Below are 25018 nucleotides of genomic sequence, written 5' to 3'. Positions count from 1 at the left end.
CCTTTCAGTACCCGCATCCAATGTATATATTCCGCTAGTGTGTGTGTGTGTGATAGAAAAATATGAAAAACTGATGCCAAAGGACATTATCAATCTGATAATTTCAATGATGATCTCTAAGAAAAGTGCAGGGAATTGTGGAATCAAAGGAAGCTTTGTGGAAGACGATCATCTAAGTTCAATAGTTCCCATGAAATAGAGTTGAAGGAAGTCTCTCAAAAGCTGCTTAAGCGAGTAAAGGTACATATTAGTGATATCATTCTAAAAGGATGCGAAAACTCAGGCTCAGCGGCTTCTTCAGTCTCATCAATAAGCAAGGTCTGAACCATCTCTCAAGGACTCTCAGGAATCCTTCAATGGGGCTATTGACAGCCCTAGTGAAGCACCGAGAGAGCATTTTTCCACCTAGTCCTCAAGGCCGAAGTCGAAGTTTGTGCGCAGATCACCCATCACAAAGCTGTCTCTTAATGGGGCAATTGATGACTCCAAAGATACCCTAAGTCAGTCCTCAAGGCCAAAATCAAAGTTTGTCCATAGATCTCCTGTTGGTGTAAAGAAACTAGAGCTATTCTTGTCAAAGAGGAGTTTTTTTTTCGCTCAGCTAAAAGAGGAGAAGGGAAGACTAATTCGGACTGGTACGTCTGGCAATGGAAAGGAGGTCGAGGTGGTGTTGCAGGAAGGGAAAGGGCGCCTAATAGTATTGCACTAGTCAGACCTAATAATGTGTTGAGATCATCATCCACAGTAATTGCTTGCGAGCGAGCCTTACGAGGTACTATGAATGCGAGCCAAGCTGATCATGGGCCCACTAATTTGAGCCGCAGTAGCAGGAAATCTAAAGCCGCCCTCATACAGCAGCACCCTACTGCAGGTAGCCAGTGGAGAGCTAGCAGTAGGTTCAAGGGAAGGAAAGACCAGCTGGCGGCCCTGCAGCAGTTCGATTCTTCTTGTGATTCGCCTACTTATAGGTTTGATCCAGCCGAAGCGGAATCTGCTGTCTGCATTGGGAACATTGGTTCTATTTGGGTGCTGAAGGGAGCCATGCTTAATATTTTTCCTCTGTTGACGTTCTATTTGAAAAGGCAGGAGCTGAAGCGCAGATCGTTTCTTTGACAAACCGAGATTGATTGTAAGATGCTGCCACGACTGCTAGTAGCCCATGGTGCTCTCTCAGAAAGAATCCAACATCCAGCTAATGTTCGCCGTCGATGTGCATCTTAGCTCTAAGAATTGCGACTTTCAGTTGGAGCAATACGTGTGGTAGAGGCGTGCTAATGGTATAATTATCAACAATGTCAGTAAGACTTGGGTAGCATGGACAGGTTTACTCTGCTGCTGTTACAGTTTTCCTGGGAGGAAACAAACCTTCAAGGTCTGGAAAGCGCAATCAAAAATTGGCTAGAGCCTGGGAGGTGATCACCTCAAACAAACAGGATGGAGCAGGCCTGGAAACACTGCATGAAAAATCTAATCGGCTTTGCTCTGAGCTTACAAAGACGGCTCATGAGAATTAGCTATGGGCCATCCTAATCAAGCATTTGATTGCAGCCGCCACTATTAAGGGTCACCCTTGTTCTAGAGTGGATTGGCAAGATGTCATATGCTGCTCTCTACTACCTGTCAGAATTCCCCAATCAGAGGCTGCTCAAGCATTAGCCAAAGCTTGGCGCTCTCTAGAGGCAGACTCATCATGGGTAGCCAGTGAGAACAGGATGGGAGACATTTCATTGAGCTAGAGTCTTTGGCTTAACTTGCATGCGTCTGCCCCCTGTTGCACCTCTGGACAAGGACAATAAGCTGGCTCTGGCGTTGCACCTCTGCAGGGGATGAGATCATGGCAAGATATATGGGATTCTAGCAGGAATTGCTTTAATGATATCAAGTGGATGGAGACTAATTTTAATCTCACAGCTAAGGAGACGGATCAGCTTGAAGGAGTGCTACTTCAGCTTAGGCTGGATTGGCCCACCTCTATTTTTTTCTCAACAGACATTGTTACTCAAATATTTGGAAGCCCTGGGTGGTAAGACCTTGTGGTGAGGTAGGAGAAAAAGAGACTTTTAAGGGCCCCTCGCCTATGATTCCCATGCAAACCTGAATAAAATGGAGAATGGAGTTTCCCTTGGCCAAGGTTGTCATGTGAAAAGAGGCCTTAAGAAAATCTGGAAGCCAACATGATCATTCATACTGAATGCCTTTATGTGGAGACTTACCCCTCAAGAGGTTACCCCAGCAAAACTAATTCCAGCAGAACTCTTCAAGTCTCTTTAAGCCTATGTGCCAAAGGCACAACTGTCATCATACACCTGAATGCAAAACAGTTTATGAGATACTTCAGATTTTTCTGAACTTGGACCTCATGTAATTTTCTTGACAAACAATATAGAGTACTTTGGCATCAAAAATTTGAGTTCTTCTTGTTAGTCTCTTTCCTTGCTATTTCTTGAACCCTGTGTTCTGCAGCTCTTGCATAAACTCTACGACAACGTGGCTAGAATTCTCCTAGATCAATCATTTTTCCTCTCCTAGTTCGGAGTGTTGTTCAATACTTGAAAACTCCAATCACGTGTTGCACGATTTCGCCAATCCTTCTTTTTACATAAAATCCTCCCAAAATGGTTGAAAGCTACCTACTTTCTTTTACATGTCATCCTATTCTAGAAGTTGTCTATAGTTTTTGGATTTTTACAAGAGATAATATCTAAAATTTGTTAAAGTTGTCCAAAAATTTAGTATTTTTGAACCATCCACACTACGAGCACTATCATTAATGGCATTGGCTCTCTAGATCAGTAAGAAAGCCGAATGACAATGCATTCTAGAGTTTTTCACACTGTGTTCTCGTAGCGACATGACAACATAAGATTTCCTTTTCTTGTAACTAAGACTTCGACATAGGTGACATAAATGATCCTTACAAAATATCATAGGCCTAGAGATGTCAAATATAATCCATCAAGTTAGATATATATATCACATGAGTTCAAAATAAGGGGGTTTTAAAAATGCCATTTGTATATATTTTTTACACACAAAAGGGTGTCATATAAAGGGGTTACTTAGAAATTGTATAAAAAAAGGTTGTGTTTTATTGAAGAATATTCCATAGGTAAGGATATTTATAAATAAGCCTTGAATGCACGTTGTCACACCAGATTTGTGCAGGGGTTAGTGAAAGTCACTCGCCATAGGGACGCTTTAAGATGGAAGAATTCAACAAAATAAAACTTATTTAGAATAATTTTGAATGAGAAAAATAAATTATTTATTTAAAAATATAGGCAAAATACAGGTTCATAGATTTCAAACTGAGAGAGAAGAAAAGAAGGTAAGATGTTAGATTTGTGGAAAGATCTTCAAGGAAGGTGAGGAGCATCAAGCTTGACTCAAGCCAATCTTCATAGCAACTCGCGATGATGGAAACGTCGATGTAGGTGAGGGGCTTAAAGCTCGTCCTCAAGCCTTCTCTCCAAAATTCAATGATGGTCTTCGAAGAAGACAAGGGATACAAGCTCAACCTCTAGCCTCTCTCCCTTGATTTGATGGCCCTCCTTCTCTCCTTGTCCTCCCTTTTATATTTTTTCTGCACTCCCTTTCACACTCATAAAAGCTTAAGGCATTTAGGTTTAAATCTTATGTTCTTTTATTGCTTTTTACTCTTTTTGTTTTTTTTTCTGCCCTATGCCTGTCTGTAACTTGTTTAGATCATAACTTTGTCACATAAACTCCAAATATAGTCATTGAGGTACTCAAAATGATCGGAACACTCTAATTGACAACCTTACATGAACAAAATTGCAAAAAACCATAAAAAATAGGAGAAAATATGGGTTTAAGTAAATCACATCATTTTTCTTCATCTTTTGTCTTGGAGGACTTATTCCCTTCAAAACAAGTCATAGTATATGTTTGGATCCATCTAGAGTGGAAATTAAGTCATCTAAACATGATACTAGAGATTTCAAACTATTTTAGTTAACCAATACTCCTTCCTTTGTGTGCTTTGAAGTTCCCACGAAATTCACACACAACGAAAAATAAATTCCTAATGACACTGACTAATATGTTCAAATTCTTGGTGAAAAACTCTACCCTCAGATTTGCAGTGATGGACATGCAGCATCATGATATTTGTCCCCTCCAAACCTGCACATCCTCTAGCATGTGCCAACTTGTTTACCACTTGCAACATTGTTTCCACTAGGATTATATGGGTAATCGTCTGGGTAACATGACAAGTAGATAAGTTGGCATGGGTTATCACAGCATTCTTCTGGATCATATGGTCGAATCAAAGTAGGTATGTCTTTGTAGATCATCACAACATCTAATGGCTTAGTCTTCTCTCTTGCAAAAATCTTCTCCATAGCATCAAGATCTTCCTTAGTTAGTTGATCTTTAGACAAATCCCATGACTCGAAACTCTCTTTCCTCCATCAATGGAACAAATCTTGTTTGTTCATTGACCACATCAACATTTATATCCATGTCCATCATAAGCAAATCCTCATCACTCTCAAAGGTAATTTGACCTTTTGGTCAACTGATTTATATTATCGTTGTGCTCTCGCTTCTTTGCTACAACTTGCAAATTTCAGTTTTTGCGGTAAATATCCTGGTAAACACAAAGTTTGCTATGTATAAACAGCACCCAACTCTTTTGACTGACAAAAATTAGCCATATCTTTTACAGACTGCATATAAACAGCTCAACAGTGAGGCTCACAGCTTACTTTAGCTACAAATCTTGTTTGCTGCTGTAAATCGACACCCTGTAATTTTTTTGCTGAAATATTTCAGCAAAGAACACTATTTGCGGAGAATTCTCAGCATCCAAATTTCCCTGCAGCATGAAATCAACAAACTCATAATTCATCGCCAAAGAATTGACTTGTAAGGCATATGGCAGCTCTTGATTTTTAGTTTTTAGCAATGTTGAAAGATCCTTCATAGTATCCGAGCATGATTGCCCATTATAATGACCATCAGTAACCTCTTCATCAGAATCAATCTCCTCACTCTTCTTCAAGTCTGTAGTCATCTCAATGTCTGAAAGAAGCTTGAATCTAGGTTACTTTTCTAGCTTCAGATCCTTTGTCTTTCAGGGCTTTTTGATCTTCTTGTACTTTTGGCTTATGAACTTCAGCCATACTCTACTTTGGTTCTAAATAAAAAAGATGGGAAACTGGATCATCTCTTTTTCGCTTCTCCTCAACAAGCACTTCGACTCCTTAAGATTTCGCCATCATGGAAGAATTTGTAGGGGTAGATAAAGTTGGGGCTAAAAGTGGCGTTTGCTGCTGCTGCTCCCTTCTAGTCATCTTGTTTTGAAGGTCTTTTAAGTTCTTTAAAATTTCTTCCATCATATCTTCGACAATTGGTTTTTCAGATGGTCTGTCAACTGCAGCAAGAATAGGTATAGGCATAGGCATAGACATTGGATGAGAAATATGAGAAGTAGAGGATGGAGCAACAGGAGAAGTAGAAGAGATCGTGGTAGGTGATGACATCATTGGAGGTGATTGCATGTCGTCCTACAAGCAAGCCTTCCATCTCCACCTCTTTGTAAGTGTAGAAACTGCATTGACAACATCTAGCCAATTAGTCTTCAATCCCAACTCATCATGAAGTGTAGAATCAGCTGCTTGCAAGAATAACTCCACTTTCTCCAAGTTTAGCGCTCTTTGCTCTAGTACATCAAACTGGTTATATCACTCTTCAAACTCCCGCAACAATTCAAAAGCAACAAGTCCTTTGTTGGACTGATAGACCCACTCTCTAAATGTCTTCTACGTAGCAATACCATAATCCTCCATAAAATATTCATCTTTCAGTGCTTTCTTGAAAACATTCCAGTTAGAGTCTTGCACAAATAAATATGTCACTCTAACATGCAAAGTAGGCATGACAAGCCATAAGAAATACTTGCTCCAGTTGGTCGAAACTCCGAAAAGGTGTATCTCGCTTTCAAAGGCTTTAAGATACGCTGATACATTTCAGCCATCAACTAATTTTTGCTCACTACCCATAGTCTCGATCGCTTTGGTTTGCAGAATGTGTATGCTCTTGTTCTTGATGCAACATTTGTTGTTGATCCAATTGTTGCTAATGTAACTGTTGCTACTGTTGCATAGATAATTGCATCAATTGATTTGGCACAATAATGGATGAAGATAGAGTTTGTAATAAAGTCTTCATCTCATCAGTTGAAAAGGAAAAAGCAGTTGATAAAGTGAGTGGAGTATTCGAAGAGTCTTCCATCTCGATGATCAGGATCAACACTTTCACGTCGGGTTCACCAGATGTCACACAGGATTTGTGCGGGGGTTCGTGAAAGTCGCTCGCCGCAGGGACGCTTTGAGATGGGATAATTCAACGAAATAAAACTTGTTCAGAAGAATTTTGAATGATGAGAACAAATTCTTGATTTAAAAATATAGACAAAATACAAGTTCATAGATTTCGAATTGAGAGAGAAGAGAAGAAGGTGAGATGTCATGATTTGTGGAAAGATTTTCAAGGAAGGCGAGGAGCATCAAGCTCTACTCAAGCCAATCTTCATAGAGACTTGCAATGATGGAAACTTTGATGTAGGTGAGGGGCTTAAAGCTCATCCTCAAGCCTTCTCTCCAAAATTCAATGACAGTTTTCAAAGAAGGTAAGGGATACAAGCTCAACCTCTAGCTTCTCTCCCTTGATTTGATGGCCTTTCTTCTCTCCTTGTCCTCTCTTTTATAGTTTTTCTCCACTCCCTTTCACTCATAAAATCTTAAGGCATTTAAATTTCAAACTTATGTTTTTTTTAATTGCTTTTCACTCTTTTTTTTTCTTGCCTTGTGTATATCTACAACTTGTTTGGATCATAACTCCATCATATGAACTCCAAATATAGTCATCCATATACTCAAAGCGATTGGAATGTATCTAGTCGACAAGGCAATGTTGTCGCAACGCGTAGGGTTGAAGGTCACCATAGGGGTTTGGCAAGAGAAGAATGTATGGGGGTTCAAGAGCTTTTACTTTGGAGATGGTAGAGATAAGAGAAGGGTTGAAGGTTTCAAGCCAAGTTCTTGAAAATAAGAGAGAACAGGGTGAAGATAGATTTAGGGAGAGGAGTAGACGGAAGAGAAGGGGTTTGAAGAGATTGAAGATGTAGAAGAATAATCCCAAAAAGAGTTAGAAAATATAGAAGAATACGAACAGAGATGAAGCCTCTCAGTTTCTTTCAGCATTGTGAGAAAACATAACTCTAATAGATAAAAACGTGTACAAAATAATACCTTCCTCTATGCTACTCAGATCACCAATCTGCTGCCTCCATTAGCTCCGAAAGGAGGATTAAATACCAAGACACCTAGCCAAAATTTAGCCAGATCACTCCTTCATCTCCCACTTTGGAGTGCTGTTCATTGCCTGAAAACAGAGATCGCGCATCGCGCGATTTCTTCAATCACTCTTTTTACATAAAATCCTCTCAAATTGGCTAAAAGCAATATGATTTCTTTTACATGTCATACTAATCTAGAAGTTGTCTATAGTTTTATGGATTTTTACAAGAGAGAATATCTAAAATATAAAAAATTGGCTAAAAACTTGTCAAAAAAAAATCTAATATTTTGAACCATGGACACTAACATTAACGCCTAAAGTGGCATTGGCTCTCTAAATCTAAAAGGAAGCCACACTCTAGATTTTTTAACACGGTGTGTGCATAGCGGCACGACATCCACCCCCTCATAACCTGTACATCCTTTGGCATGTACCAAAGTCTTACGGATTTCCAGTGTCAGAAGAAGTATCTTCTGCCATGTCAATGTCTTCATCTTCTGCCTCTTCTTCTTCTTCTATGTCTTCATGCACTTGAATTATATTCAAGTCTTCTAACTCATATGTTGAACTTTCTCTTCCTTTAAAGAGCTTGATTTTTTTCTAGCTACAGGTATCTTTATGCTGGTCCCATCCAATTCACCAAATGAATAAGTGGCATTGTCATGAATGACCTTTACCACATACGGGCCAAACCAACGCTTTACCATCTTCCTAGAGGCACTGTATTGATTATCTAGGTTGCTGTCATAGTCAAGCGCCCAATCATTTTCTTGAATTGCTCTTGACCGAAGTCGATGTCACTTATCAAATCTTCTTTTGTTCTTTAGTCTTACTGTCTTTAGCTTCTCAATAGCTGCTTGAATATCTTCAGATCTTCTTTCTAGCTGTTGTATGCGCAACTCCATGTGAGAATAGATTCTTCAATTGGCATAATTGGTTGTTGTCCATGCATAAGTTCAACTGGCATATAGTAGTCCAGTTAGCCCATAATGCAAAAGGTAGCATTTTAGGCCATTATTTAATCTTTCCTCTACAAGACTTTGCTAGAGCTTTGAGAATAGGCAGGTGCTCTCTCTCACTTTTCCCATTGCCTTCAGGGTTGTAGGCTGATATTAAAGCCTACTTAATACCCAATTGAGCAAAGAAGTTGCGTTCCTCATCAGCATCCAACTCTCCTCTATCTACAGTTACTTTACCTGCACAACCATATCTACAAAACACTTCTTCAAGAAAAAAATGACAAACAACTTGAGTGGATTTGGTTGTTAAGGCTTTGCCCTCAACTTGATTGGTTAGATCGTCTCTTGAAAGTACTAAATATCGCATATTCCATATTCCTGTAGACATGGTTACAAGATCAATAGCCCATCTATAATGTATAGACAAGGGATAAGTTGGTCGTAACCCATCTCGATGCTTGACCATAGAATTCATTTGACAGACATAACATGTTTCAACAAAATGTGCTATGTCCTCATACATGTTTTGTCACCAAAAATTTTCTTTGACTTTAATAAAGGTTCCCCATATGCCTCTATGTCCTGCCCACAAGCTTTCATGAAATTCCTTCATTATCTATTGTTGCAACCTTTTGTTACCTACAACTCAGATAGGTGCCCTTTTCTTCTTCTTTGCATGCTTCCATAGATGTCCTTCTTTAAGAAAAAACCATAAGCTTTCCTCTTAATATACTTGAACTCCTCATGAGTCCAAGTCTCATTCTTCTTCATTGTGCTCAAATATTGGCCGATCTTCAGCCAATCTTCTTCATAATCTTTTTCAAGGAAATGAACTAGAACTTGAGCAATGCAATGAGCATGCTGGTTTCTAGCTGACCACCTTGCTGTTTTCAGCTTTGGACCAATATATGCTATAACTAAAAAGGTATTTTCAGCAGCCATAGAATGAAATTCAACAAGTATAGATTTTTCAACCTCATCTTCTTCCATCAGCTCTTCTTCATTGTCATATGTGATAGCATGTCAGCAATTGGATTCGCCTTTCCTGCAATATGCTTTAATTTGGGGTTGAGAGATTTAATATATGCAATCCATCTTAGCATAGCAATGTCGGGTGTAGAGCAATTGGCAATCATGCCCAAGAGTGGAAGACAATCAGTTTCTACCACTACGAAAGCACCTATAAAGTATTCATGATCACACTTTAACGCTGTTACAACTCCCCACAATTCCCTTTTACTTGTGTATACATTCTTTGACGTTCATTGAGAACTTTTGCTCCAAAACGAATTGCATACTTGTTACCTTCAAGATCCTTTTGGCCAATAGCACATCCTATCCCAATGGGACTTGTATCCACAGTAAGGATGATGGGTTGACCATTTGAATAATTAGTCCTTTTGAGAGGGGGGGCTGAAATTAACAGCTTCTTTAATTTACGCATAGTAAGAGTATGCTCATTACCCCAAGAGAATTTTTGGCATTTTCTTAATAATTGATAAAGATTTTTGGCTACATGAGCAAAATGTGGTGTCCATATGAGATAGAATACGTATGCGCCAAGAAATCTTCTTACTTCTGAAGCATTTGTGCAATTTTCTTGCATTCTGCTGATGGCATCTATCTTGATTGGCGAAGGTTTGTGTCCATAGGGGCCACATAGATGACTGACCACTAGGACTTCTTCTACTCCAAAAATCGACTTAGCTCCAAAAAGGGTAAGATATACCTCTTCTACCCTTGTCAAAATCGTGTCACAATCATGAATATGGTTAACTACAAATGTCCTACAACCATCTTCATCAAGCTCATGATTCTTTTCATTGACTTCACATCTCTTCATAGGTACATCATCAAGAAATGGAAGAGTAAGTTGTGGAATAAAGTCCCTTAAGACTTTGTGCATGGCATTCATCATATGGGCTACAGAGTTTGTTGCACCTTGTGGTAGAGTGCACATGCGGACCAATCCAAGAGGTGTCTTCATTGTGATAATGTCTCGCCTTTCTAATGAAAGCTGAAATTGGTCATATCCTGAATATAGGTCGTCCAGAGAATAAATTATTCTACCTGCAAAAGCTTTAGTAAACTCATCAACAATTGGACCTGAACCAACATTTCGGATTGCGACATGATTGACAGGCTGTAGATCTTGAATGAATCGTAAAGATCCATTTTTCTTAGGCACAATAAACTATCAGTTTGAGTAAGGTACTGAGGAAGGTTCCAAAATCTTCATTCTAATCTTTTCATTTAGAAGTTCCAGTAATTTGGGCAAATGTGCCCTTGGAACATGAATAAGTTTGAGGTTCCAAGGCACATGTGGGAACAAAAAAATGACCATAGGAGCCACAATATTTTGATCCACACTGCCTATTTCACTTGGTTGAAATGCAAAAGCTTTTCCATGTTTTATTAGCATTTACATAAAAGAGTGTTTTTCAACTGGCAAAAGGAAATAATTTTCACATATTTTGAGTTCTTTTACACTTTCAAATGTGAACTTGTGACCAATGTTGGCTGATTTGTTGCCCTATCAGTGAGCCCTTCACTTTTAGGAGGCAGTGGGACTGCCAAAGGTTTGAATTCTTATCCGTCGTCTTGTATTTTGTCTCCACTTGTGTTTCAGCCTTGTTGAATAAACCAATGTCTTCCTACTCAACAAATTCTTGAATTATTTGATAAAAATCCAATGTGTACTTCTATGGATTGATTTTCAGCCTGATTTTTTGCATGAGCAGCTGCATATATTTTAGCCAATGTGTCAGTAGTAATCAATACAAAAAAAATGCCTGAAATATCTTCATTTTCAGCCATCATGTCATAAGTTTTCAACTCCCTTTTTACATGACATAAGTATTTTCTTTCTGCTTCATTATCCTTGCTTCGGATTTAAGCATAGGAAGAACCATCATCGAGAACTTTTGTTTCCATGCAGACTTTAGAAATGTAAGGTTGCCCGAGAATGATAGGGAAACTACAAGAGTCTTGAACGAAAAAGTGAAAATTGTCTTTTATGTCTCAAATAGTTACCTGCACATTAGGACATGCAGCATATAACTCTTTAGAAGATTTTTTTGTAGCTCTCATTCGCCATCCTGGATCAACATCTATGGGCCATCCACCACTTTCATAAAGACTCCTTGCCATGACATTTATCTCTGATCCATGGTCTAAGAGTGCAATACATGGTGTTTCTTTTTCTCCAATTTTGAGGACTGTCTCCATTGTTGCTCTTGCCCAAAACGTACGGGAGTAGTGACTACTTAGAATGAACCAAGCCTCTTTCTCCTCATGCATGTGCTGTGGATGGCCTTTTTTTGAGAGGTGGGCTTCCCAACTGGTTTGGACTAGCCAACCATTACATTTTCAGCTTTCACTTCTTTACTTTTTGCATTCATGCTTTCTTTATCTTCAGCTTCAATTGCTGCAATTAATTCTTTAACTGCTTAAGATGAGTTCCTTGTGAAGTCAGCTTCTCTTCATCTTGCACAAAATCTTGAAGAACTTGTAAAAAAGCATACACTATTTCTTCAGCTTCATCATCAACATATTGTCTTTTTCTTTTCATTACATTAATAATTACATCATGGAATTCACGTTTGGCAATTCCAAGAACTTCGCCTAAGGTGAATTCAATTTTACTTCCTAGAATTCGTTCTTCTAGGACTCGTTTGAGATCGGTTGCAGATTCTATCTCAGACTATAATTTGTAGACTGGCTACTTGCCTTTCCTTATTCCTTCAGTTTTCTTTGTTTGTGGTGTATCTTCCATCTCTTAATCTAAGGTTACATTTTCAGCAAGCTTTGGTTGTTTAGACGTTCTTCTAGTTACCGGTTTTAGAGGGCCAAAAGAGGAAGGCCCTGGTTCATCTTTTCTTCTTCTCTTTTCTTTAATCAAGACTTCTTTATGATTGACATCAGCCAAATGTGCAAAGGCATAAAAAGAATCTACCGGTTCTTTCCAACTAGTTATTCCTTGAATGCACTAACTGGCATTAGCCAAGTCTTCTTTGACTGCTTTACCACATTCCATTTGATCTAGTGCCTGCATCTATACTTTAGATTGCACATTAGCTTTACATGCTTTCAAAATTGATTTAGTTGGCTCAATTTGCAACCCATAGGTAGCTACATCAATTGCTGTGTAGGCATTCATTAAAGCTAAATCTTCTATTCTTTTCTTCATTCCACCATTGCCAAAATTTGGCTCTAGTGGAAGACCAGTTTCAGCTGCAAGAATTTTTTTTGTCTTTCCAAAAGATGGGCTTCTGTGCTTCAACCTCACACAAGGCAAAACACTCCCTCTTGTCATGTTGTTGGCTATCACACCAAATACAACGCCTCTTAAAGCCATCTCTCATGGGTCTTTGAGTTGATGAATGTCCTCGTTCTTTAACTTTGACATCCAACTTCTCCATCTTGGAACTAATTTTTATAAGATGTAGATGAAGGTCACACATACTTTTAATGAGTTCATCCATGACATCATTTTTAGAAGGAACAGAAGAAGAAAGAGTTGGTTGGTTAGTCAAAGGCATAGGGGATTTTGAAGGTGGAACAAGCTCCATCAATGGAGTTGTTGAAGTTGAAGTAGAGCCACATCCGCTCTCTTCAAGCAATCATGTTAACTACATCAGTAACATCTGTCCATGCAGTCTTGACTCCTAATTCAGAGGTAGGATCTTTTAGGCAATCAGCAAGCTTCTCTTGTAGAATGGGATCTGCAACCTTAAGAAATAATTCAATCTTCTGACCTTCCATACTTTGTTGGTCTTAAGCATCAAATTGTCCAAATTTACTTTCAAACTCATGGTATAAAGCAGTTGCAGCTAAACCTTTGTTGGGTTTCTCAACCCAATCAGTGAAACTTTTCTTCGTTATTAGGCCAAAGTCTTCTAAGAAGAATTCTTCGCGTAGGGCTTTTTTGAATGCAGCCCAATCCGCATCTTGCTGAAAAAGACCATGGATTCTTTCTTGAAGACTATGCTTGGCTAGTCTAGCAAAATAACAGCTCCATGCATGTTGTGGTATACCAAAGAATAGCATTTTTTCAACATATAAGCGAATAAAATAAGAGACATTTTGACCATTAAATTGTTTTAACTCATGCCCAACTTTCTCTAGGGCCTTGATAGCTATGGAATCAATCTTCTCTTCATCTTGCCTTTGTTGTTGTTGTTGTTGTTGTAACATTTGGATTGGTTGTTGCCGAGTCTGGTGCCATATGCGAAACAATTGTTGTACAGTATCTCCCAACGAATCCCCCACCTTGGAGTTCTCTTACACTGACCTTCACATCAGGTTCACCAATGTCGCAGCGCATAGGGTTGAAGGTCACCATTGGGGTTTGGCAAGAGAAGAATGTATGGGGTTTCAAGAGCTTTTACTTCGGAGATTGTAGAGATAAGAGAAGGGTTGAAGGTTTCAAGCCAAGTTCTTGAAGATAAGAGACAGCAGGGTGAAGGTAGATTTAGGGAGAGGAGTAGACAGAAGACAAGGGGTTTGAAGAGATTGAAGATGTAGAAGAATACTCCAAAAAAGAATTATAAAATATAAAAGAATACTAACAAAGATTAAGCCTGTCAGTTTCTTTTAGCATTATGAGAAAATATAACTCTAATAGACAAAAACGTGTATAAGCTTATAGAGATAGAGTGATGGATAGATTAGTAATGAAGTCCACATTGGTGATATATGTCCATTTCTCTTCCGGAATAGGCAAGGGTTACAAGAGACAAATGGGACTAAGCAAGCTATTTTTATTTTGTTGGTATGGGACACAACTGGCCACAAAATCCTTGACATCCCTCCATAGACCCTTTCAGTAAAAGCTACTTGCAATCCTATCATATGTTTTAAAAACACCCAAATGACAACTAGTGGGGCAAGAATGCATCTCTTTCATGATCTTCCATGTGAAGTGAGAAGTGGGGGGGGGGAGAGGGGGGATGATAATCTTGCCACATCAGACCATATAAGGTCATTTTTGAGTTGATAATGAGAGTTTTTGTCCATTATCCCATCTTGTAATTTTTGAAACATGTGACTGAAGTCCTTAATTAGCAAATAGGCCTCTTGAAGCTCCTCAATCCAATCACTATACAACTCTAAAATGGAAGATACTCTTCATGCTCACATTCATGATAGTGAATCAGCCACTATGTTGTCTTCGCCGCTAGTGTGAGAGATGTCAAAATCATAATTTTGCAAAGTTGCCACCTATCTCCTCTACGTGGAATCAAAGTAGAATGAGTCAAGAAGTACTAGAGGACTCAATGGTCGCTTTTTCTCAAACTATAGGATAAGGTCACGTTTTCTCAAAATTCTCATAACTAAAAAAATACAATTCTATTTTCTCTAAAAACAAAGCCAATCATTAATATACGACTCTTTAATGCCCTCATGGCTTTTCAACATGAAAATATGTTAGAATCATTCTCATTCTTGCTTCTTAAAAATGAAGAAGTTCAAAAAGATATAAAATGACGTACACATCATATTTTAAGATTATTTTTTACCCAGAGACACCTTTTTAACTCAAGAGTTTCCTTGTACAGTTTTATCATTTTTGGACAAGTATATGCCTATTTTTGGGCATTTCTTCATTCACTCTCAAAGCTCTAGTTTTGTCCAAAATTTTGTGTACTCTTCTCATTCCCTCCAGAATATGGTTTCTTGCATACGAATTCTTCTAAAGCAACACTCAGTACTATCTACAACACTCTCTACCCTGCTCCAAGCAATCTCTCAGGAGTGGTTTTGATATCATTTGTTGAAATCAAATAATCTCTATCTACAACACTCTCTACCCTGCTACAAGCAATCTCCCTCTTCAATACTATGCTATAAGATATCTTCATCTTCAACACTCTATAGTATAAGCAATCAAGTGATAATGAAGGTATCTTTATTTTTGTAATCTTTGTGATGTTATTATTCTTCATAATTGTTGTTTAATCCTTAAGTTTCAATTCATAGAGAGAGAGAGAGAGAAAGAGGGAGAAGGGCGGAAAAGAGAGAGGATTGTATGAGATAAACTAAGAAAATAAGTGATAGAGTGACAGAGAGGATGATGTTATTGTTCTCCACTAGCCAAGCTTCTATATAAATGTATTTAAATATATTTGATCAATTCTTCTTGAGGGAGAGAGAGAGACAGAGAGAGAGAGAGAGAGAGAGAGAATATTTTGGATAGAACAGAAGATAAGATTGGATGCTCATTAGAAGGAGATTAAAAGCTAAGATTATAGGTAGATTAGCGGTTAATTAGGGTCTATCATGATTGAAATCAAGAGAAAGAGACAAGATCCAACTGGGTAAAAAAAGAACATAGATATATTGAATCAAAGGGGGGTAATTGTGTGATTTGAATGTTAATCCAAGTTAAAATTGACATATATGCAACAAGAAAGAAATGCATGGAAAAAAATCATGGACCTTTGGGTTGATGGGTGCATTTATCCACCCGATCCAGTCACTCAAAGGCCACCACAATTTGAAGGGCTTACATCATTTGTAAAGTTCATTTGTGAAGGCAATGAAGGATTGTATGGATACACATGCAAACTTGTCACACAAGGATTAGCAGGGGTTCATCAAGCCTTGACAAATATGCAAACAAGATTACAAGGGAATATGCAATCTCTGATGGAAAATGATAGATTATTGGTTGAGAAGGATAGGGAGAACCAGAGCCTACAACAAGCAATGTCTGTTATTGAAAATGCTATGCATGCTACACACGTGTAAAATATGGAGTTACAGTCTAAAGTTATTGACTTGGAGAAGGAGAATCGAAACATAAAGAGGAAGCTCACAAAAACTTTGGAGATTGGGCCCACTTTAAAAACCAAAGAAGCACTTTGGTGCATCCGATTAGTTAAACCAATTCACCAATTAACCAAAGAAAGTGGATAATATCATAGACGGATATATGCTCAATCTTCTACAATGAGAAATATGTTCCCTCATGCAGAGAATGATACTATTGCCAAAGTCCTAAGCAAGGATATGGTCAAAAATGCATTGAAAAATTGTAAATTCAGAGACATTGTAGATGGTATCGCAAGTGAACATCTTAGAGATGTGAGCAACATGTTTACTGCTACAGATGCTCAGGGATTATGTGACAAGGTGGGAATGAGTTCAGAGTCATGTAGTATGCTCTATCAACAATTGGATACAAGATTTAAGCAAGTGTTCGAAACTAAGCGAGTAATGCCTCTACCAAAACCATTTGACATGAAGAAGGCTCGAAAACAACTAAATGAGAAAGTTTTAGAACTAATTGGTGAGCCAACGCATTTGAAAAATACACACATATTGAAGTATGGTTCCAAAGAAGTTTCGTTTGTGTTGAATGCATCCAACAACTTTGTATTTGATATATGTAGGCTTTAGATTGCTATGGTCAAGTTCTACAATATGTCTATGGAAGAATGTAGAGGCAAGCAAATGTCCTCAAACTTGATGAGAGTGAGATTATTAAGGGGCAAAAACTTGAACGTGTGAGTATAATCCTTATGAATTAAGCATTCGATCCCAACATTGATAAAAACCATCCTTTATACTTCAATGTACAATGTCACAGAATGAAATATGGTGTCTTGCAGCATTTGAAGTACCAAAGGAGGACCATGAAGTACTTAAAGTTTTTTTAACCTCACTAATATAGCCACTACTATTCAACAGCAAAATAATAGAGCAATTTTACACATCGAGGGGTTTGGGGACTATCAATTTGAATGGCATCTTGCAGGTGATTTAAAAACATTGAAGTGTATGTTTGATTTATCAAATGCAATGAATGCAAATTTTCCATGCATATACTGCATGCAAACTAGGAAGAAAGGAAAAGATGGTAATAAAGAATGGCTTGCCAAGGCAAGACAACAAGGTGCTCCAACGCATGATCAAAAAGTCATGAGAAATGGAATGCTAGTTCCAGTGGATCCAAACTAGCACCCTATTTCGGAAATACCACTAACAAGGGTTCACTTTTGCACATTGCATTGTTTGGTTAGAATAATTGAGAAGCTAGTATATGAATATATATGCTTTGCATACAAGATACAACCTGTGTCAGAAGCTGATGCTACTTGCAAGTAGGTAGAACGAGTCCTCTCTGAAGTTGGATTACACAAGAGCGAAGTAGAAATAAAAAAGGACAAGAAAAAATTGGCGAAAAAGAGTGGAAATATCCCTTGTAAACCATGCTTTGGTAGGCCCAAGGCTAGGAAGTTTATATCTCCACCTCAAGATGAGGAAGGCAATATACTTGTAAAATAGCCAGAGGAGTATGAAGCATGGAAAAAATTGCATCTTACTATTCCAGATTGGAGCAATGGGAGACAAACGAGGATTGCATTGGCAGAAGTGTAGATACACGTAGATAGATTAGCAGCTCTCTTACAAAAGTTGAGGTTTAGGGATGTTGATGCTAATACATTTAAAGAGACACTTGCTAAATTTCATAAGTCCATGGTGGAGGCATGGACTACAAATAGTATAACACACTACATGGTCAATATTGTCACCATTACAAAAAAAATCATCATTTTGAATTAGTTTGTGTTTCTAATCTCTCTTCTTGTGCAGCATATACTTGAAGCACATAGTCCATACTTTGCAGATCAAGGAAGTTTGGTAGTATGGCCAACTCAAGGCATGGAACGATCTCATTGGCAAGCTCATTGTGCTTTTCAAAAGGCAAGTGATCATGGAGGTGGCATCAATGATTCCAATTTTATGAGGCAATTATTACAATGGTGGTATAGGAGATTAGAGATACAATATGAGGAAAAAGAAAAGAAGTCCAAAACCTCTCAAGCAGAATTTATAAGTAGGGCAATAAAAGCAAGATATGAAAACAACACAACTAGACAACACCACGTAGAATGGTTGGCAACGCAAGAGAAAGATGGAAAGAAATGGAGACCTAGATAAAGATAATACTTTTGATACATTTAGAGTCCACGAGAGAGCATAGGTACCTTGGATATGACACATAAATACTCCTGTCTTTAACATGAGATATCTTGCAAATTTTGTTTAAAATTTCGAAGGTTTATCACTATGTTTTTCAAAGTCGATTTCAAACTATGTTTTTTAATTATGAAAAGTTGATTTTGAAACCCTAAGACAAAGATATGAAAAATCCAAACCTTGGAACATTCACTGGCCCCTAGATAGAGAGGGGCATGAGGGGGGTGGTAGAAGACAGAAAGAGGCAGGGATGGGGTGGACAAATGAAATGAAATGATAATTTTAAAGTTCATTTATACCACAATAAGTTTAAAAGTTTCATACTTAAGTCAAGTCTCTCCTTTCATTTTTTCCCATTACTTTGGACTCTATCCTCCACCTTTCTATCCTTCATCATCACAACCATGGCATGTTCCAAGCTTCCTACAATAAGGCGCCTACAAGATCAAGAGCTCAACACTCTTCCAAATCTAGTGAGTGTACTATGAGTTGCAAAGGTCCTTTGATGGCTCTACTGCAGCTAATAATGGTGGTACTACTGTGTCCAAAAATGGTGGCCCTAGTGTGGTCAATAATGATGATTTGCCATTGTCCAAAAATGGTGGTCCACATGCTCCAGTTGCTCCATCTCCCACTACTACACCAGCTGGTAATACACGTCCTTCAACACATAAGAAATGAAGATGGAGACCATGCACAGCTACGCTATTGTGCTGCTACACGCACACCGTGTAGAAAAAATCTAGAGTGTAGCTTCCTTTTAGATTCAGAGAGCCAATTCCACTTTAGGCATTAGTGTTAGTGTCCATGGTTCAAAATATTAGATTTTTTTTTGACAAGTTTTTAGCCAATTTTTGATATTCTAGATATTATCTCTTGTAAAAATCCATAAAACTATAGACAACTTCTAGATTAGGATGACATTTAAAAGAAAACATGTAGCTTTTAGCCAATTTGAGAGGATTTTATGTAAAAAGAGAGATTGACGAAATCGTGTGACACACGATCGCTATTTTCAAGCAGTGAACAGTACTCTGAAGGGGGAGATGAAGGAGTGATCTGGCAGAATTGTGGTCAGGTGTGCTAGTATTTTACTCCCCTTTTGTAGCCAATAGAAGTATCAAATTGGAGATTTGAGTAGCATAGAGAAATGCATTATTTTATATATGTTTTTGTCTATTAGAGTTATATCTTCTCATAATGCTAAAAGAAACTGACAGGCTTCATCTCTGTTAGTATTCTTCTACATTTCTAATTCTTTTTTTGAGTATTCTTCTACATCTACAATTTCTTCGAACCCCTTCTCTTCTGTCTACTCCTCTCCCTAAATCTACCTTCACCCTGCTATCTCTTATCTTCAAAAACTTGGCTTGAAACATTCAACCCTTCTCTTATCTCTACCATCTCCGAAGTCTAAGCTCTTGAACCCCCATACATTATTCTCTTGCCAAACCCTGTGGTGACCTTCAACCCTACGCCCTACAACATTGGTGAACCCGACGTGAAGGTTGGTGTAAGAGAACTCCAAGATGGGGGATTCTTTAGGAGATATTGTACAACAATTGGTGTACATATTGCAGCAGACTCAGCAACAACAAATCCAAATGTTACAACAACAACAACAACAACAAAGGCAAGACGAAGAGAAGATTGATTCTAGAGTTGTCAAGGCCCTAGAGGAAGTTGGGCGTGAACTAAAACAATTTAATGGTCAAAATGTCTCTATTTTTATTCGATTGTATGTTAAGAGAATGCTCTTCTTTGGTATACTGCAACATGCATGGAGTCGCTATTTTGCCAAACTGGCCAAGCATGGTCTTCAAGAAAGAATCCATGGTCTTTTCAGCAAGATGCAAATTGGACTACATTCAAAAAAGCCCTACGCGAAGAATTCTTCTTAGAAGACTCTGGCCTAATGACGAAGAAAAGTTTCACTGAATGGGTTGAAAAACCCAACAAAGGTTTAGCTACAACCGCTTTATACCATGAGTTTGAAAGTAGATTTAGAAAACTTGATGCTAAAGACCAACAAAGTATCAAAGGTCAGAAGATTGAATTATTTCTTAAGGTTGCAAATCCCATTCTGCAAGAGACGCTTACTAATCACCTAGAAGATGCTACGTCCGAATCAGGAGTCAATACTACATGGACAGATGTTACTAATGCACTTAACATGATTGCTCGAAGAGAGCGGATGCAACTAAGATTAGGCTCTACTTCAACTTCAACAACTCCATTGATGGAGCTTGTTCCACCTTCAAAATCCCTTATTCCTTTGCCTAATCAACCAAATCTTTCTTCTCCTGTTCCTTCTAAAAATGATGTCATGGATGAACTCATTAAAAACATGCATGACCTTCATCTAAATCTTACAGAAATTAGTTCCAAGATGGAGAAGCTGGATGTCAAAGTTGAAGAACGAGGACAATCATCAACTCAAAGACTTATGAGAGAAGGCTTTAAGAGGCACCGTATTTGGTGCGATAGCCAACAACATGACAAGAGGGAGTGTTCTACCTTCGGTGAGGTTGAAGCACATAAGCTCATCTGTTGGAAAGATGGGAAAATTCATACAGCTGAAATTGGTCTTCCATTGGAGCCAAATTTTGGCAATGGTGGAATGAAGAAAAGATTAGAAGATTTAGCTGTAAAGAATGCCTATGCAGCAATTGATGCAGCTACCTATGGGCTGTAAATTGAGCCAATTAAATCAAGTTTGAAATCATGTAAAGCTAATGTGCAATCTAAAGTATGGATGTAGGCACTAGATCAAATGGAACGTGGTAAAGCAGCCAAAGAAGATTTGGCTAATGCCAGTGCATTCGAGGAATAACTGGTTGGAAAGAACCGTTAGATTCTTTTTCTGCCTTTGCACATTTGGCTAACGTCAATCATAAAGAAGTCTTGATTGAAGAAAAGAGAAGATGAACCAGGGCCTTCCTCTTCTGGCCCTCCAAAACAAGTAACTAGAAGAACCCCTGAACAATCAAAGCTTGTTGAAAATATAACCCCAGATCAAGAGATGGAAGATGCACTACAAACAAAGAAGACTGAAGGAAAGAAGAAAGGCAAGCAGCCAAGCTACAAATTGCAATCTGACATAGAATCAACCGATCTCAAACGAGTCCTAGAAGAACGAATTTTGGGAAGTCAAATTGAAATCACCTTAGGCCAAATTCTTGAAATTGCCAAATGTGAATTCCATGATGTCATTATTAATGTAATCAAAAGGAAAAGACAATATGTTGGTGATGAAGCTGAAGAAACAGTGCATGCTTTTTTGCAAGTTCTTCGAGTTTTTGTGCACGATGAAGAGAAGCTAACTTCACAAGGAATTCATCTTGAAGCAGTTAAAGAATTAAATTGAAGTTGAAGATAAAGAAAGCATGAATGCAAAAATTAAAGAAGTGAAAGCTGAAAATGTAATTGTCGGCTAGTCCAAACCAATTGCGTAGCCCATCTCTCAAAAAGAATGCCGTCTACAGTACATGCATGAGGAAGAAGAGACTCGATTCATTCCAAGTAGTCATTACTCCTGTACGCATTGGGCAAGAGCAACAATGGAGACAGTCGTCAAAATTAGAGAAGAAAAAACACCATGTATTGCACTCTTAGACCATGGCTTGGAGATTAACGTTGTCGTACTGCTGCGCATCCGACGTGTGGAATCCACCAAAATGTTGTGTGTGTGACATTTGTTACTTTGTACATACTTAGTCGTTATGTTTGCTCTTTTATTCTACGTGGGTAATATAGTAAAGAGGGGCTAGAAAAGGATACTGTTGTTGGCAGTGCATTGGTTGGTATGTATGCCATGTGTGGTTTATTTGCAGAAGCACAAAAAGTGTTTGACAAGCATCGACTTTGTAGCGTAATCTCGTGGAACATGTTAATTTCTGGATACATCCAACAGGGGGTTGTTGAGAAAGCACTTCAGTGTTTTGAACACATGCAGCTTGAGGGGTTCTTTCCAGACAGAATCACCTTTTTTTGCATTTTGAAAGCTTGTGGAATGACAAGAGCTATAAACACAGGCCAAAAAGTACATGCTCAGATTATCGAAGGAGGTTTGCTAGTGAAAGATCTTTTTGTTGGCAATGCTATAGTCGACATGTATGCCAGATGTGGCTTAGTTGCAAAGGTACAAGAAGTCTTTGACAAACTTCCAGTCCGAGAAGTGGCTACATGGAGTGTGCTAATACTAGGATATGTACAACAAGGTTATGCTGAAGAAGTAGTGAGGTTTTTTCGAACGGATGCAACTTGAGCGCTTTTCTGCAAATGCAGTTGTATTTGCCTGCATGTTGACAGCCTGTGGTAGCACAGGAGCAGTCAATAAGGGCCGGGAAATTTATGCTACGATTGTTATAGCATGGGCCGCTTTTCTAGAGCCTATTGTGAAGGATCGAATGCCTGGGGAAGGATGAAAAAGCCACGGATGGCTATTTTGAAATGAAGGACTATTTTTGAAAGAAGGTTTCTTGGGGGGAAAGAAGAAAGCAGCGACAGAACAGAGAAGCTCTACGGAAGAGAAAGAAATATTTTTCATCAATCAGAAGCGAGCTACGGAAGGAAAAGGAGTGTGATCTTCCTATCTACTTACTTACTTGCCAGCCTGGAGTTTTGCAGAATGGAATTGGGAGAAAACAGAGGAGGGAAAGAATAAGCGAGGATGGATGGAAGGATGACATAGAGAAGGACAGTGAGCTCTACGGTGTCGTATTGCTGCGCATTCGAGGTGTGAAACCACCCAAAAGTTGTGTGTGTGATTTGATACTTTGTACATACTTAGTTGTTATGTTTGCTCTTTCATTCTATGCTGACGACAGAGAAAAACATGGAGTTTTTGATAGATTGGTAACTCGAGATGCAATCTCATGGGCTACACTTATTTCAAGATATGTCGATTATGGGCTTTGTGAGGAAGTACTAAACTAATTCCAAGAGATGCAAGTCGAAGTACATTGGTGAATATGTTTGCCAAATGTGAGAGCTTGCTTGATGTTTAGCACACCTCAGAATGGTGCAATACAGCTGGTAGGGGCATCAAGACAGGCTTGATTGCGAGTGTCATTGTATCACAGTGGACTTGGGCAGCTACTATTTTGCAAAGCTCTAATGTTACATGGGAGTATGGTGTCAATGGCCCTTTCTGGTATGCGAGTGAGACTACAATTCAGGTGCTCCTTTTTGGAGTACTTGCCATTGAAATCAAACGGAAGGCATCATCAGCACATACAGTTGGTGAGATTGTGCGTGCGAGGTGGGGTTTTTCGGTGCACATTGTTGTTGCTGGTGTTTGTTTTGCTCACTTCACTAAGACAGATACGCATAGTAGTAGCATGTTTCGGCTTCTATAGGCCTCATCGTCTTGATTGCTTTGGTGGACCCTCCCCCCAAGACAAGTAATAGTGCTACTTCAGGTGGCAATACAGCACTGTTTAATTTGTCTTGAAGGGGCAAGTTGTGTACATGCTATGCCAACCTTTGATTGGAGATTGTGCTATCCTTGTCACTCTCCATTTATAAAGATGGAGGCCGCTTTTTGATAGGCACAATCTGCGTATGTATTAAAAAAAGAAAAGGGCCACTAATCCTGGAAAAGGGGAGCGAAAAGGGAGGGCTCTCTGGTTTTTCCTAGGGGGGCAGAACGAACGGAAAAACGGCACTCTTGGATCTACGAGGAAAAGGGGAAAAAGGAGAGTTTTTTTTTTGAATTTTGAAGGGGAATGGTGACTAATGTTAGGGGGCAAAAGAATGTTAAAGAAGGAGGAAATCAGAGAGCTCTGTGGGGAAATTTGGAAATCAGGGAGCTCTGAGGGAAATTTGGGGGTTCTTGCTGATCATTATGATGAGGATCAAAGAGGAGAGCCAAAGTGGACGACGGTGCTGAAGACAGAGTCAAAGTCGACAGCAGAAGAGGCGGAAGAAAACGACGAAGAGAGGGGAAGAATGTAAAAAAGAATCACAAGGAGGCTCGACAGTTTCAGAAGGGAATTTAGGACAGGAGGGAAAGGGAATCTAATTTGGGGAGAACATCAATCGCATCAAATTCCTTTCGCTCCTTTATGACTATCATCATCATGGTTTTTTTTTGTTACTGAAGCATCTTTCTTAGCGCAGTGATAGGCCTCTCTCTTTACCTGTCTGTATAAGCGTGCATTCCTTCAAAGACTCGATTTCCTCTTGCTTTTCTCTTTGTTTTTAGGCATCTCAACCGGCCAATGTGAAAGAAGAGCTCTTGACGCCAATTCTTGTCATTGCTTCTCAAAATTGTGATTTTTCTAATCAGATTGTTATGCGTAAATCGGAGCACAGGGGCTCTACAAGACAGCAACGAGGAAGAACAAAGGATAAAACGGATGTTATACCAGATGCCAATGCCAAGATATTCCAGGATTTCCACAGAGTGGATCGATTGCTAGCAGTGGGACATCAAGCCGTCGGAGATGAGTTTCTCCACTAGCTCATCTGACTGTGATGTCGGGAGCAGTCTCTGCAATCTAATAGAGCAGAGGGTGGTGTAGAGCAGTGATAAAGACACCCTTTAAGCACAGGAACTTCGATCATATTAAAGAGTGTTCCTCCTTTATTCGCAACCAAAGACATTAGAAAAGTTTTTGCAGATTGTGGGGAAAAATGATGAGGCTCAGCCCAGGCTCAACCACAGTAACAATCTGTCGCAACCAATGTTACCTTAACAATGTCAATCTCAGTTTTCCCAATACCTTCATATTGTTGCC

Source organism: Lygodium microphyllum, chromosome 18 (genome assembly GCF_053477565.2).
Source record: "Lygodium microphyllum isolate KBCC chromosome 18, Lygodium_microphyllum_v1.1.10, whole genome shotgun sequence".
NCBI lineage: Eukaryota > Viridiplantae > Streptophyta > Polypodiopsida > Schizaeales > Lygodiaceae > Lygodium > Lygodium microphyllum.
Note: the sequence above shows the minus strand (reverse complement) of the source record.